This window comes from Pelophylax lessonae (genome assembly GCF_965119305.1).
Source record: "Pelophylax lessonae genome assembly, chromosome: 1".
In the NCBI taxonomy this organism is placed as follows: Eukaryota; Metazoa; Chordata; class Amphibia; order Anura; family Ranidae; genus Pelophylax; species Pelophylax lessonae.
Window position 1 is genome coordinate 275,407,149 of NC_138768.1, and position 16,804 is coordinate 275,423,952.

The window sequence follows — 16,804 nt, forward strand, 5'->3', positions numbered from 1 at the left end:
ACATGGATCCAAATTCAGCCAGTCCCTGCTGACTCAGCCAAATTTCGATCTATGTATGGCAGCCCTTACAGTTGTGGCTCTAGTACAATGATAATGGTGGGTCATTCTATCTCCACCTTGTCCATTTGCAAATTGTTTTGTATGCTTTAATTCACAGAATACAAGGCATTCTCTTTCTCTGAAAGACTACCAAATGTTTTATGAATAGACAAGATGGACAGCAGGCAACTTGCTATCACTGTACTGAAGCCAGAACTGCAAGTTTCAGCACTGGAATTTTGACATTTAAAGTATTATTTGGGATGAGTGAGATGAAGAATATTTTATTTATTGAAAAAGTGTCCACATATAGGACACCACCCATCATTATATGTATTTTTAAAGACACGCTTTTATGGAGCTCTGTCACCCAAAAAATACTAAAAACAATGTTTTTTTGGAATTAAGAAAAAAGAGTGGCACAGAATCTCTTCAGATGTGTGTCTCATCTCTATATGAGAAATATGCATACAAGCAACAGATTTATATATCCGTCATAAACAGGTTCTTGAATTTCTTGCAAAGATGCACCAAAATTGGCCAACTGAGGCAGCCAGCCCAGGTGGCATTCATGGAGGCATGGTGGGGGGCAGCAAGGAGGCCATAGTGTCCAGGTCTGTCCATGTTCAGCCCGGGCATCATCAGTTGCTAAGATGCTGGAGGTAAATTAGCCCAACATGACATTGGTCTTATTTACCTCCAATTTTCCGAACTCTAATATGTGACTATGTGAATGTGTTGCGCACAATAGAATTATCTCAGAAAGTATTGCACAGGATAAATAAATTTGGCGCTAGATTTACTAACACAACGATGCTGCCATAATTATGTTGCAAAGCCTTTTTTAAATCACCCCCACTAATTCGCAGAGGAAAAATGATTTCTGGTTGATAATATCACACCAAGCTCTTGTGGATTCCTACAAGCAGCACAACTCCATCATCCAAACTATGCATTATCTAATAGCTAAATTATCACTACATATTACTTGTAGATATTATATTTATATTGCAACTTACATGACATGATGGGAAAACAAAAACTGGTTAGACGCCCTAAGAATTAATACAAGTTCAATAAATGAACAAACGATAGTAAAAGTAAAAAACCCAAACGTGCTGACTTGCAACGGTTTAATAACCTGGGGCCATCTAGATCAGTTGTCTCGATTTTTTGCATTTCAAATTCAGCTAAAGACTACTAATGAGAACAAATAGCAGTTGCATAGCTTATTTAAAGTGGAAGACATGTCAAAACTAAACGAATGCCTCGTACACACGTGCAGATTGTCGACCGAAAAGATTCGGCCAACGACCGATCGGCCGATTTTCGGCTTGTTAGTATGATGCTTCCGACAGCCGACAGCGCACTTTCGGCCAAAAATAATCTGTCGTGCAAGCATTAAAATTTTTGTATGCCGACACCAGAGCGGCCGATTGTTCGCCAGTCAATACAGAATTCGGCCGACAGACAGCAGATTTGCAAGACTGGGCATGCTCAGAAAAGAAAAAACACAGGGAAAGTTAACCATTACATGACATCACTTCTGCAGTCGGCTGTAGTCGGCGGACAAAATTCTTGTGCAGTCTTTTGCACTTTTCAACAGACACGACAACCCGGGGACAAAAGACAGCCGATCGTTCGGCCGACGATCTGCACGTGTGTACGGGGCATTAGTTTACGGTTGGCTATAGACAGAGCAGATTTCTTTCCTACAGCCACAGGGGAAGCTGTCCCCGCCAAGAGAACACAGTAATTATTGCTAGTGGCTATGACAGCTGCTAGCATTAATTGCATTAAAAACCCGGCAGGCTGGTTCTACCCAAGTTCATTGATTGATCATTCCGCCTCCCCATATATGGTTTAAATCTATGGCCAGCTCAAGTCTACTCTTACCCCCATTCTAAGCCTATTCTATCTACCCTGTAAAAGGAAAGATGTCTACTTATTGGCTTAACTTTAAATAGGCTATCCCCCCTTCAGTCCAGCATGAATGCTGCTGCCAGGCTCATCCACCTTACAAACTGCTCGGCCTCTGCTATCCCTCTTTGCCAATCCCTCCATTGGCTGCCACTCAACCAACAAATTAAATTCAAGATACTAAACATAACTTACACAGCCATCCATAACTTGGCCCCCCGCTACATCACTAACCTAGTCTCAAAATACCAACCAAATCGTTCTCTTCGTTCCTCCCAGGACCTCCTGCTCTCTAGATCCCTTGTCACCTCTTCCCATGCTGGACTTGAGGACTTCTCCTGAGCCTCTCCCATCCTCTGGAATGCTCTACCACAATCTGTCTGACTATCTCCTACTTTGTCCCCTTTTAGATGATCCCTTAAAACACATCTCTTCAGAGAAGCCTATCTGGCCCCCACCTAACAACTGTACATTTATTTTCTCCATTAGCACATCCCCCACAGTTATTACCTCTTCTATCTCATGACGCTCCCTCTTAGATTGTAAGCTCTAACGAGCAGGGCCCTCTGATTCCTACCGTATTATAGTGTATTGGAGTTGTACTGTCTACTCTCAAGTTCTGCGTAAACTGTCGGCGTTATATAAATCCTGCATAATAATAATAATATACTTACCTATTCTGAAGTTGCTCCGGTCTGATCACATGATCTCTCCAGCGTCGGCCAAATGCCTCGTACACACGCAACGATTATCGGCCGACCGATCGGCCGTCTTTTGTCCAGTGTTGTTGTGTTGGTTGGAATGTGCTCTAGACTGCACACAAATTTTCTCGGCCAACAAAAACCAACTTCAGAAGTGATGTCATGTTCTGGTTTACTTTCCGTGTGTTTTTTCATCTCTGAGCATGCCCAGTCTTGCTCATCAGATTTTTGTCTGCCGAAATCTGTACTGACTGACGGAAAATCGGCCGTTCTGTTGACGGCCAACAAAAATTTTATAGCCTGCACACCTGATTTTGTTCGGCCGAAAAGTCGGAGTCAATTGTCGAAAGCATCATACTAACAAGCCGAAAATCGGCCGATCGGACGTTGGCCGAAAATTCACGGCCAACTATCGATGCGTGTGTACGAGGCATAAGTGTAAAGGAGAAATGGCCAACAACGGCTGCAGAGCCTGTGTGGTGACCACACCCACAGGTTAACTATGGGGCATCCGTTATCGGCTGTCCCTCATCTACACCAAAGGCAGCGCTGGGACCCAATCATGTGACCAGACCGGAGTGACTTCAGAATAGCTAAGTATGGACATCTTTTCTTTTACAGGCTTGTTAGAATAGGCCTAGAATGGCTGCGGGAGGAGATAAAAGCTTAGTTAGGTTTTGACTTGCCCTCCACCTTAAAGTGTTTATTACCCCAGCATTTTATATTCCTGATATGTGCCTGCTGTACCATGTACTTGTATGAGAAAGTATCTTTTTTTGCTTCCTTTATGTGAAATATCATCTGTTCCAGCCAGTTCCTCTGCTTTGCTTTTAAAAAATGACCACACTAGTCAGGAGAGCTCACCATGGTCAGTTCCCTAGCTGTGCTAGGAACTCAGGCTGCTCTCCTCCAATGATTAGATGTGTCCTGACACACCACTTCTGTACAGCCTTTCACTGGGAAGATCAGTATACTGTTGCTTCTCCTCTCCCTAGCTCTTATGCAGCTGAGAATAGGGGGAATGTGATCACTTATAAATAAGTAAAAAAAGGTATTTATAATGTTTTTTTTTTTTTATATATCTATACACAAATGTTTGTTTAGGTTATTTTACAAGGTTATTGTTTACAATCACTTTAGGAACCATTCACACATTATGGTAGCACATGGTAAAACCACAAGCAATGTGGTGTACCACAAAGCACAAGACATGCCTTAGAAAAAAAGGGATTTGTTTTCCTGAGTAGTCAGGTACACTGCCAGCCCATTCAGAATGAATGGGCTGCCTTGGTGCTTATAGCATATCACCTTGTTGTGTTAACTCATTACATAGTGTGTATGGGCCCTTAATGTATGTTCTGCAAGGTTAGACATGGTATACAGTATTTAAAGTTTAAAATCCAACTATACCCCCAGTTTAAAGCATTTTTTTTTACCCCAACGCTTCATATTCCTGACATGTGACTGCTGTACCATGTACTTGAAAGAAAATGATCCTGTTCTCTTTGTGCTGCTTCCTTTGTGTGAAATCCCTGGTGTTCCTGCCAGTACCTCTGCTTTCCTATTAAAAACTGACCACACTAAGCAGGAGAGCACACCATGGGCAGTTCTATAGCTATTCTGGAAACTCAGCCTGCTCTCCTGCAATGATCAGACTTGTCCTGACACCCCCCCCCCCGGCCTGCCTAGCCATTCACTGGGAAGCTCAGTGTGCTGTTGCTTCTCCTCTCCCCAGCTCCTACGCAGCTGAGAACAGAGCAAATGTGATCACTAATAAAAAAAGGGAAAAAAAGGTATTTAAAATGTTTTTTTTATATCTATACTCAAATGTTTTGCCTTTTCCTTTTTAAACGAAATGGGTTATTTTACAAGCTGATAGTCTACAATCACTTTAAATCAGCTAAATACATGCCAGGTATATCAAAGTATTTTTTTGTAATGTCTTACGGTTCTTTTTTTTCATACGCACAGATGGTGAAAGGCTGAACGTATGCAGGTTATAACACTCTGGGCATTTTCCTGTGCCCAGGGGGTGGCAGGTGCCACATACAGCCTGCCATACAAGTGAATGGGTGTATGCAGCCATACTAATGAAAACACTGATGCACAGAAGCATTGGCGCTTACCTGCTCATGCACATACAACATATTTTCTAAATGCAGTTGTGTTGTATTCGGGAAATCTGCTATACGCACATGCATGGGTAAATGTAGATGCTTAGAAGCTTTAGCGTTTTCACGAGGGTGAGGCGGCATAAAGCCACTTGCTTGTATGTCAGGCACTTGCTGCTCCCTGGGCACGTAAAAATGCCTAGATTTTTACATACAGAAAATTTTCAGCTTCTTACCATTCATGTGCTTGAGGTCTATATCTGCCACAGCCTATTGCAGTGATGGCGAACCTTGGCACACCAGATGTTTTGGATCTACATTTCCCATGATGCTCAACTACACTGCAGAGTGCATGAGCATCATGGGAAATGTAGTTCCAAAACATCTGGGGTGCCAAGATTCGCCATCACTTGCCTAGTAGATAATCATGTCCTCTGTTGACAGCTACCTGTGTAGAAGCAGTGCTGTTGGTGCCAGGGATGTAGGTTTGGGAAGGAGATCAATTAACCTGATAGACTTAGTGCTTGCATACAAACATAGAAATGTACCTTCTTTTAAAGCTATAACCACCACTCTGCCCTTGAATGGCCACTGCAATGTGTGTATAAGGCCACATGCACACGGAGCCTAAAAAACGCCACTTATAGAGGCGTTCAGCTTTTTTTTCTATGTGTAAAAGCACCGCTATGTTAGCCTATGTGGCCATGCACATATATATGCGTTTTCAGGAGTATGTCAGGAGCAGCATTTACAGGCATAAAAATAAAACACCAAAGGAGCATAAACACACGTGTATGCAAGTAAATGTATTCCAATGGCGAGAATAAATGAATATTCTGGTAAGAAGAATGCATTTATACTCAAACACCATACGGATATAACTGTGCATACATATTGTAAAATTAGAGGCATTTTTCTGCCAAGCTCAGACATCCAGAAATCTGCTTATTTTCATAAGCATGAAGCTTAAAACTTAAAGAAGAAAAAAAATAAAGAAGCTACAGTACCTTGCACATGACTGTTTAGTCAACCACTAAGACCATGTTAGTGGGAAGGACTTATGCCTAGTACACATGGGCCGAATGTCGAGCGGCATCAACCGGTTCAATAGAAACCGGCCGACATTCAGCCAGAGTGTACTGCAGCCAGTCGATGGAGCATGGCCAAAAAAGGTCTGCCGATCGGCTCCTGATCAGCACTTTCAGCCAATGGCAGAGAGCACTGACCGGAGTGTTTTGGCAGGGGAGGCGGGCGTCCCTCTGTCAGAACACAATAGCACAGCAGGGCAGGGCAGGTCACTGTACTAACATCACATGGTAAGTACAGAGGCTCCTCCACAGCTGTCAGTTTTTGTTTTTTTTTGTTCAGCAATGCTGGGTAGAAGGAAAAAAAAACTTCTAGTGTGTACTAGGCTTTAGTGATAAAGTCAAGGGAAGTTAATCAAAAGTAATGAAATAAGGCTAAACAAGAGAGGGACAACAGTTATTTTGGTTCATAAAGGTAGTAGAATATATCTGGTGGTGTCTGCTCTTAGGAAATACTAAAGTTTTAAATGCAGTAATGGAAATCAAACTTTTTCTCAATAAATCTATAGTTCTTGAAGGTAAATTAAATAAAAACCATGAAGGATCTTACCTTCTGTTAAAAGCAGGGAGAATAAATGTAAGAAAACATGGTTTTACAGAATAGATTATACACAGCGAGTACTATCAGTGTTGAGTTTACACAAAGTCGGTATTATCATACAGGTAAAAAATACAAAAAATGTGTCCTAGAAAGTAGGGAAGCAAGTATAGGCACATCATTATGTGGATTAAAGGGACATGGGGTCATCTGGGTGTATTTTGTTCACATTTTACCCAACAGTATCCTACTAATCCCTACTTTTTTTATTTTGAAGATTTAAGTTGGAAAAACTACGTGGGATTGCAGAAAATATGGAATCTACAGTCTATCAAGAGGATAAATAAAATACTTCAATGACAACAATATTGTAATTGGGACCATGGAGTTGATTAAGAGCTGGTTCACACTGAGGCGACACGACTCCTTACTACTTCGGGGGCGACTTGTGCATTACCATGCACCACGACTTCGGAGCGACTTGCAGGGAATTCACATAATGGAAGTCTATGCAAGTCGCTCCGAAGTAATACAGGACCCTTTTTCTAAGTCGGAGCGACTTGTGTCGCTCTTATTACAACGGGTCCTGTAGCGGTCAATGGACCGCGAGGGAGCGCAACTTGTCAGGCTGACAAGTCGCCTGACAAGTCGCGCTAGTGTGAACCGACTCTTACTGATGAAGTAGAGCAGCCTTTCTCAACCAGTGTGCCGTGGCACACTGGTGTGCCGCCAGAGGTCCTCAGGTGTGCCTCAGAATCATGGGAGAGAAGGGCTGTCAGATGAGCCCAATCTCCCGATCCCCTGCCGAACTGTACATCGGCACTGTGAGGGAGCTCCTTCACCTTCAAAAGTGAAAGTAAAGGGAAGAGTGTGCTGTGCCCTCTGCTTCCCCTACAATGCAGTACCTGGCTGAATGAGAAAAAGCTACTGTGCTACAACGTTTTAAAAGGGCTTTATACATGTGTGGGTTTGTGTTCGTGTGTTTGTGTTCATGTGTGTGTGTGTGTGTGTTCACATCTGCATGGCAGCATGCTACATATAGGGCAGCCCATTCATTTCAATTGGCTTCTCTACCCGCAGAAATGCAGAGAAAGAAGTACCTGACCCTTTTTTTAAATTGCGCCCCACCAAAAGCACCCCATGTTCTCCAATGTGTGGGGTACCATTAAGAATTATTGGCACCCCTAAAAAGCAGAGCATTTGTCTGTGTGTCAGGAACCAGCCTGATTTTTTGCGTGTTCCACGACATACAGTAACGTTAACTGAACCTTGGACAGGGGTGCCTCAAGACTGAAAATACTTTTTCAAGGGTGCCCCGACTGGAAAAAGGTTGAGAAACACTGAAGTAGAGCTTATTCACTGCGCAAGGTGAATTTTTACTTTCCAAAGTGAATTTTCATTTAGCTTGAATTAGATGAGACTAACTGAAAATTCACTTTTTTTATGCACAAGAATATAATGCTTGCACGTGATTGGATTGGATTGATGCAAGACAGCACAGTTTCATGTTATTTACTAAGGTAAGTAAAAATATGCAATTTTCAAAAAGTGAACATACTCTTCTCCTTTATTACATACACACTGCCTCCTCTGCCAGCATACAACGCAATCCTTATTTGTTTTCTAGAGTGATAAATATTACATATACAAACTGTAATGTTACATGTCAATAAATGTGATATTTCTTTTTGTATGTCCATGATTTGTTAATAAAAACAATTTATTTAAAAAGTGTGGTTACCATTTCCCCCCCCCCTTTTTTTTTCTTAAACTAATCATACTATTCAGAAATATGTATATAATAAATGGCAATTTTCTGATTTGTTTATGAACAGGACTTGAGCACTATGTAGAAAAATAGGTTCTCCTCCTAACAGCATATTTATCTCAAATGATTTTTTCATTCAGCTCTTTCTATTCCTGCTATTACATATGTATCCAACTTGTCAATTTTATTTTTCTTTTCATTTGGAGATAATTATTATTGCAATAATTACAGAACCTACACTTAAAAAACATATACCAGCATGTCAAGAAAATTCTACATCCATATTGTCACAAGACACATAAAACAAAACATGCTACAAAGAAAGAATCAATTAGATATATGAGTTTACAATTAGGCCCTGTTCACATTGCAGCGACCCGACTTTGCCGGGCGACCTCACAGGTTGCGGCGCGCTGCTTGCCCCGCGACCTCGGAGCGGCCGGCACGGACTTCATAACATTGAAGTCTATGCAGGTCGCTCCGGGTCGCCCCAAAGAAGCTCCGGACCCTTTTTCTAAGTCGGAGCGACTTATGTCGCTCCTATTAGAACGGGTCCATAGCTTCTGTATGTTAGGCGACCTACGGCGACCTGTGAGGCGACCAGATCGCCTCACAGGTCGCCCCAGTGTGAACGGGGGCTTAGGCATATGTATAAAATATCTAGAAATCCTCTTTAATATCACACATAGCATAATGTTTGAATAAGGAGAGTGGGTGCTGTAAAACATCAAAAGAATGTATATAAAAGGTTTATAACAACAAGTTCAATATACTCAATTCTGAACTTAAAGTATAACTAAAGGCAAAACATTGGATTTTGCTTTTGACAGAGTGGAGAGGGATTAGAACACCTGTCTGGCTTTTATTGCTATCTGTGCCCCTGGTAGGAAGATTCGCGTTCTCTGTGATTTCTGTTTACCATTATCACTGAAAGTGAAAGTAAAAGAAAATCCCAAATTTTGGGTTGTCCCTGAAACAGAAATTGTGGGGTTATCTTCCAATGGGGACATTAGTTCCGTTGACCCTGGTGACAACCAGGGATTTCATCACTTTAGAGGGATTTTTTTCTCACTTCCTGTTTTGTCTATGGGACAGGAAGTGAAAGGAAGTCTCCCCAATTTGACACAGATGCCAAAAACTTTTATGAGGGTATAACTCTACCTTCCTATATTCAAAATAAAATTAAAAAAAAACAAGTTTTAACTATAGTTTTACTTTAAAACTAACTAACAAGTGCTTCCTAGGTGGGATTTTCTTTATGGTGGAGGGGAAGAAAAAAAAGGGGATCTCTTGCACCTATGTGTATTCTTTATGTTTACCACCTGACAGAGAAGAGGCTAGTCTAAGTGGTTGCAGGTGAAAGATGAGGGGAGCATTCTACCCCAGATTTGATAATATTTGGTGGGACAGCCTCTATTATTGTATGTGTAGATGGCTTTCTTGAATGGTAGAGTATCATTTATATTTGTCAACTATGATGTCAATGCAGTAGAAAGGACCTACACCCTTAAAGCGGAGTTCCAGCCATTTACTCACCTGTCCAACGGTCCAGCGATGCGGCCGCCGGAAGCCTCGATCCTCTCCCTCGGCGCCGGCATCACTGCTGTGGGCACCCGGCTGTTACAGTTTGCGGCTTCACAGCCGGGTACCCACTGCGCATGCGCGAGTCGCGCTGCGCGCCGTGATTGGCCGGCAATCTTCTGGGACCTCTGACGTGTCCCAGAAGATTGCAGGGAGGGAGGGGGAGAGGAGAACTTCCGCTCAGGGCGCCGCGGCGCTCCGAGCGGAAGTGGGAGCGGGTACCTGTCAAAACTAGGTACCCGCTCCCCCCCCCAAAAAATGACATGCCAAATGTGGCATGTCGGGGGGTCAGGACTCCCTAAAGCGGAAGTTCCACTTTTGGGTGGAACTCCGCTTTAAGTTATAGCAATCATCTCTTTGGCATGAGCAGAAAAACCTTGGTGTATTGTTCCAAATTAAAATGTTTGTTGGTGCCAAGCAAGCATACTTTGGGGTCCAGTCCCACTAGGGAGCCTAATATATCATGAAGGATTTCTACTATTTGATTCTAGTATCCCTGAATCACTGGGTATTATTAATATTATACAGGATTTAGTGTCGGTTCACACTACCGCGACTTGTCAGGCGACTGGTCAGCCTGACAAGTCGCTGTCCATTGTGTGCTATGGGAACCGTTCTAATAGGAGCGACTCAAGTCGATCCGACTTAGAAAATAGTTCCTGTACTACTTCGGGGCGACATCGGAGCGACTTGCATTGACTTCCATTATGTGAAGTCCGTGCAAGTCGCGCCGAAGTCGCGGTGCACGCGACTTCACAGGTCGCCCCCGAAGTCGTGCCGCGGTAGTGTGAACCGGCACTTATATAACGCCAAACAGTTTGTGCAGTGCTTTACAACATGAGGGCACACAACAGTTACAGTACGATTTGATACAGGAGGAACCAGGAGGCCTTGCTCATTAGAGCTTACAATCTTGGGGGGAGGGTCAAGTGATACAAAAGGTAATAACTGTGGGGAGTGATCTGATGGAGAATATAAAAGTGCAGTTGTTAGGTGTGGGTAGGATAGGCTTCTCTGAAGAGAAGGTTTTTCATGGATTGTATAAAAGCAAACAGAGTAGGAGATAGTTGGACAGTTTGGGGTAGGGCGTTCAATAGGATAGGAGGGACTCTATAAAAGTCCTGGAGGTGAGCATGGGAGGAGGTGACATCACATATCACATGATAGAACGTACCTGAAAAATGTAGACACTTGGGACACTGTGAGTGAGACTGTGTCTCATATTTAGAAATATGCACTCGGGTTAAATAGGCTCTGTATAGGATATACAGCTGAGTACGTTTGTCAGAAATCTTCAGTGAGCCCACTTATGAACCAGAAGGGCCTCCCCCCACACATCATTATCTAAATGGCCTATATCCATTCTCAGGAGGCTTTTTTTAGGATGCATCGGAGCTCGTACTTGACCAGTAAATTAACCACTTTACCTCTGGCCACACTGTGCCTCTACTGCGGCACAGTGGCTCATTATCGTCCAGCGACGTAGACCTACGTCGCGGGACTCCTCCCCCTGTAGGCGGCGCTCGCGCGCCGCCGGAGGCGCGCTCCCACTGTTTTCATTCACAGCGGGAGTCGGGCCAGGCGAGGAGCGGCGACGATTGCCGCCGCTCTTCCCCGATCGTTGGGGAATCTAGTTTGGAGATCCGCCCGCCTGTGTAAACAAAGCGGGCGGATCTCCTAAGTGACAGGGAGTGACAGAGCGGAGTGTTCAGCATAGCTGAACATCCGATCTGTCCCTGAGTCACTCAGTCACCTCCCCCCCCACATGTTAGTAAGCACCAGGCATACATTAACCCCTCCCTCTCCAATAAAATTAACCCCTTCCCTGCCAGTGTCATTTTTATAGTAACAGTGCATATATATATTGCACTGATTACTGCAGTAATGTCACTGGTACCCCCAAAAGTGTCAAATGTCAGTCAAGGGTCCGATATGTCCGCCGCAATGTCGCAGTCCCGCAAAAAAAAATCACAGATCGCCGCCATTACTCGTAAAAAAAAACCCACCAAAAATGACAGAAATCTTTCCCTTAGTTAGTTAACGCAATAACTTTTGCGCAAACCAATCAAAATATGCTTATTGTGATTTTTTTTACCAAACATAGGTAGCAGAAAACAAATTGGCCAAAAATTTTAAAAAAATTAGATTTTTACATATTTTTTGGGAGGAATTTCATATAAAAAAATGTTAAAAATATTGTTATTTTTTCAAAATAAAAGGTCTTTTTTTGTTTATAACGCAAAACGTAAAAATTGCACAGGTGATCAAATACCACCAAAAGAAAGCCCTGTTTGTGGGAAAAAAAGGACATACATTTTGTTTGGGTACGGCGTCGCACGACCGCGCAATTGTCAGTTACAGTGGCACAGCGCCGAACCGCAAAAAGTGGCCTGGACGTAAGACAGCAAAATCCTTCGGTGGTAAAGTGGTTAATGCTTGTAAATACTGAAAATCAGTTAAGTGGGAAGTGGGTCAGCTAGGGTGTCAAAGATACATCACTCTAGCAGTTCCCCTTACATGTCACAAAATTGTGCTTGGGCAGCTTGGCAAAGCAGGATGTATCAGAACATAAACAAAAAGTTGTCATTTATTTTTAGTGGTGCTTTATTATCCTTGCCCTCCTCACCAGTCTGGTTTGATCCAGGCTAGCGAGAGTGATAAACAGCTAAATAAAATCAAACATAGTAGATAAAATCAATGATAACAGATATAAAGTATTTGTTTTGAATAAATTAAGTTTAGAAGTAATCGTTTTCTGCCACTTGCTAGTTTATCGACTGGGCACCAGTTGGTTGTTCAACAGCAGTGTAGCTGTATGTAATTTTGCTCTTTGCTGAGTGCTTAACCCCTGGTAGTTTTCTGACCCCTGACCTGCTGCTTCCTTGCCAGCTGCTCGGCCTCCTGCTCAGATACTTTTCCTGTGGCCTTCTTTTGGCCCCTTTTGCCACCAGTTGCTGCTATTCCTGCTGCCTCTTTTGGGTACCTCCACTCCAGCCTCTCTTCTTCTGTCCCTGAATGTGTTCTTGAGGTCTATTTATGCCCTTATGTATGCAGTGCATGTGGGAGTGGTGGCCATGCAGTCTATCTTAACTGGTCTAAGCTGCCTAATTTGAATGTAAGCTCCTTGAGCAGGGCCTTCCTATTCCTTCTGTATTGAATTATATTATAATTGTACTGTTTTACTTATTTGTAAAGCGCTACACAAACTGTTGCCGCTATATAAATCCTTAATAATTCCATACTCCATACTTTTTCAAATTCTGTATATAGCCTCCCTTGTTCTCGGTGTTCCTCATTAACCCCATTCTACCCCAGCTCCAGCACTCACTTTTTTTTTCCCTTTCTAATTTAATGTTCTAATGTGCTGTTTCCTGTGGCTCTGTGCTCAAATGTGTCTCCTGTGCCTTGCTAGAGTGCTGTTTGTGTTTAATGGTCTTGTTGGATCTGGCTTTTGACTGAGGTTACATTTACACCTCGACATTTTGAATCGTAGGCAGATTTGCCACGATCCTGCCCGTGATTTCAAAGCGCCAAGGTGTGAATGACAAATCACAGTACATACATTTGAGATGCCATTCATTTGAATGGCACCTAAAATCATGGTTCGGTTCTGCCGCAAATTAAGCTTGTCGCCCAAAAAAATGGGCGAAATGCTTCACGCAATGCAGGCAAATCTGCCCGCAATTCAAAACACTGAGGTGTGAATGCAGTCTGAGTCCCTGGGGCGTACTTCACAGCCACAACTACTGCTACTACTTTGGACTCATCTGCAATCTCTTTGTATCATGATCTGAAGGCTGGGTTATGGAATTCTGAAAACTGCACTTGGCTTGACCCAAACTATACTTATGCCTAACTTTTTGTGTAACCGTTCCTAGTTATGCCCTTGACTTGTCTGACTTTTCTCACATTTCCTTATTGGCCCTCACTGGGGAACAGCCAACTTTTCTTAGACCATATAATCCAGTGTTTATACCCAGAGGGTACCTGAGTAATGGGCCATGTACCCAGGGTATATACTTAAGTTAGCTGCACGGTGTAAGGTTTGCTGCCACATCAGTCATTTGATTTCAATAAAGGCCAAGCCATTACATGAATTAAAAGATGTATTTTATTCAATGTAAATATAAAAGCGACATCTAAATGGGTATACAGTATCTCACAAGAATGAGTACACCCTTCACATTTTTGTAAATATTTTATTATATCTTTTCATGGGACAACACTGAAGAAATGACACATTGCTACAATGTAAAGTAGTGAGTGTACAGCTTCTATAACAGTGTAAATTTGCTATCCCCTCAAAATAACTCAACACACAGTCATTAATGTCTAAACTGCTGGCAACAAAAGTGAAAACGTCCAAATTGGGCCCAAAGGGTCAATATTTTGTTTGGTCACCATTATTTTCCAGCACTGCCTTAACCCTCTTGGGCATGGAGTTCACCAGAGCTTCACAGGTTGCCACTAGAGTCCTCTTCCACTCCTCTATGATGACATCACAGAGCTGATGGATGTTAGAGAATAGAGACCTCACGCTCCTCCATCTTCTGTTTAAGGATGCCTCACAGATGCTCAATAGGGTTTAGGTCTGGATTCATGCTTGGCCAGTCCATCACCTTTACCCTCAGCTTCTTTAGCAAGGCAGTAGTCGTCTTAGAGGTGTGTTTGGGGCCATTATCATGTTGGAATACTGCCCTGCGACCCAATCTCCGAAGGAAGGGGATCATGCTCTGCTTCAGTATGTCACAGTACATGTTGGCATTCATGGTTCCCTCAATGAACTGTATTTTCCCAGTGCCAGGAACACTCATGCAGCCCCAGACCATGACACTCCCACCACCATGCTTGACTGTAGGCAAGTCACACTCCTCACCTGATTGCTGCCACACACGCTTGACACCATCTGAACCAAATAAGTTTAACTTGGTCTCATCAGATCACAGGACATGGTTCCAGTAATCCATGTCCTTAGTCTGCTTGTCTTCAGCAAACTGTTTGCGGGCTTTCTTGTGCATCATCTGTAAAGGAGGTTTCCTTCTGGGACGACAGCCATTCAGACCAATTTGATGCAGTGTGCGGCGTATGGTCTGAGCACTGACAAGCTAACCCCCCACCCCTTCAACCTGTGCAGCAATGCTGGCAGCACTCATACGTCTATTTCCCAAAGACAACCTCTGGATATGACGCTGAGCAAGTGCACTCAAATTCTTTGGTTGACCTATGCAAGGCCTGTTCTGAGTGGAACCTGTCCTGTTAAACCACTGTATGGTCTTAGCCACCGTGCTTCAACTAATTTTCAGGGTTTTGGCAATCTGCTTATAGCCTAGGGCCTAGGCCATTTTTTTGTAGAGCAACAATTCTTTTTTTCAGATCCTCAGAGAGTTCTTTGCCATGAGGTGCCACGTTGAACTTCCAGTAACCAGTATGAGAGAGTGAGAGTGATAACACCAAATTTAACACACCTGCTCCCCATTCACACCTGAGACCTTGTAACACTAATGAGTCACATGATACAGGGGATGGAAAATGGCTAATTGGGCCCAATTTGGACATTTTCACTTAGGGGTGTACTCACTGTTGTTGCCAGCAGTTTGACATTAATGGCTGTGTGTTGAGTTATTTTGAGGGGACAGCAAATTTACACTGTTCTACAAGCTGTACACTCACTACTTTACATTGTAGCAAAGTGTCATTTCTTCAGTGTTGTCACATGAGAAGATATAATAAAATATTTACAAAAATGTGGAGGGTGTATTCACTTTTGTGAGATATTGTAGATTTTTGTCAAATTTTATGCATTAAGAATATAATGCAGCTGGTAATTTTTTCTATGAATTAGTATGTGGACTCTACATCGAAAACAACACTCCCATTTGTAAAAGTTGGGTTTTATTACCTTAATATAGGCTAAATATTTACTCAGCCAGATCAGCACTGCATGCATCCCTGCACAAGGCATCCTGAATGTGATTAGTTTGACCTCATTGTTTGTTAATGATTTTAGGAAAGATTCCTTTAAAGTCTCATCTCTACCTGATGTGGCACTAAGTTCAGCAACAAAGGAATGATCATCTACACTGAACAATAAAAATGTACCTGATCAACTATAATGCAAATGAACATTTGCTATGGTCTATTTGTATAAGCGTGAGCATGACTTTCACTAAACATTACCTGTTGGAAAATCAATCACTGTCATTTAAAACATATGGACCTGAATACTTCTCCTGCAGAGAATGTTTGCTGAATGTCAGATTAATTGACTTATAAATATTACCGTATATGCCAGGGTATAAGACGACCCCTAATTTTCCAGTTAAAATATATGTTTTGGGCTATACTCACTGTATAACCACTTAAGCCCCAGCCCTATTTCGGACACTTTTTGTTTACAAGTTAAAACCAGTATTTTTTCCTAGAAAACTACTTAGAAACCCCAAACATTATATATATTTTTTTAGCAAAGACTCTGGAGAATAAAATGTCGGTCATTGCAAAATTTTTTGTCACGCGGTATTTGCGCAGCGGTCTTTAAAACGCCATTTTTGTTGGAAAAAATTTGAAAAATCACATTTCACTGCATTTAAAAAATACTAAACAGTAAAGTTAGCCCATTTTTTTGTATATTGTGAAAGATGATGTCACGCCGAGTAAATAGATACCCAACATGTTACGGTTTAAAATTGCGCCCCCCCCGTGGGATGGCGACAAACTACGGTCAATAGAGATCTCAATCGGCGACGCTTTAAATTTATTTAACGGTTACCAGTTTAGAGTTAGAGTGCAGCTCTTTTTTTTTAATTTTTGCCCATGCTCTGGCGATCGCGGCAATACCTCACATGTGTGGTTTGAACATCGATTTCATTCGCGGCTCGACTTCCGTATACATTTTTTTTTGTGCGGGAGCTAATGGTGACGGGGGCGGCTAAATTTTTTTTTTTTTTTCCTATTTATTTTTTATTTTTTTTTAACTTTATTACAGTTTTTAAAAAAAAAAAAAAATCTGATCACTTTTATTGCTGTCACAAGCAATGTAAACATCCCTTGTGACACCAATA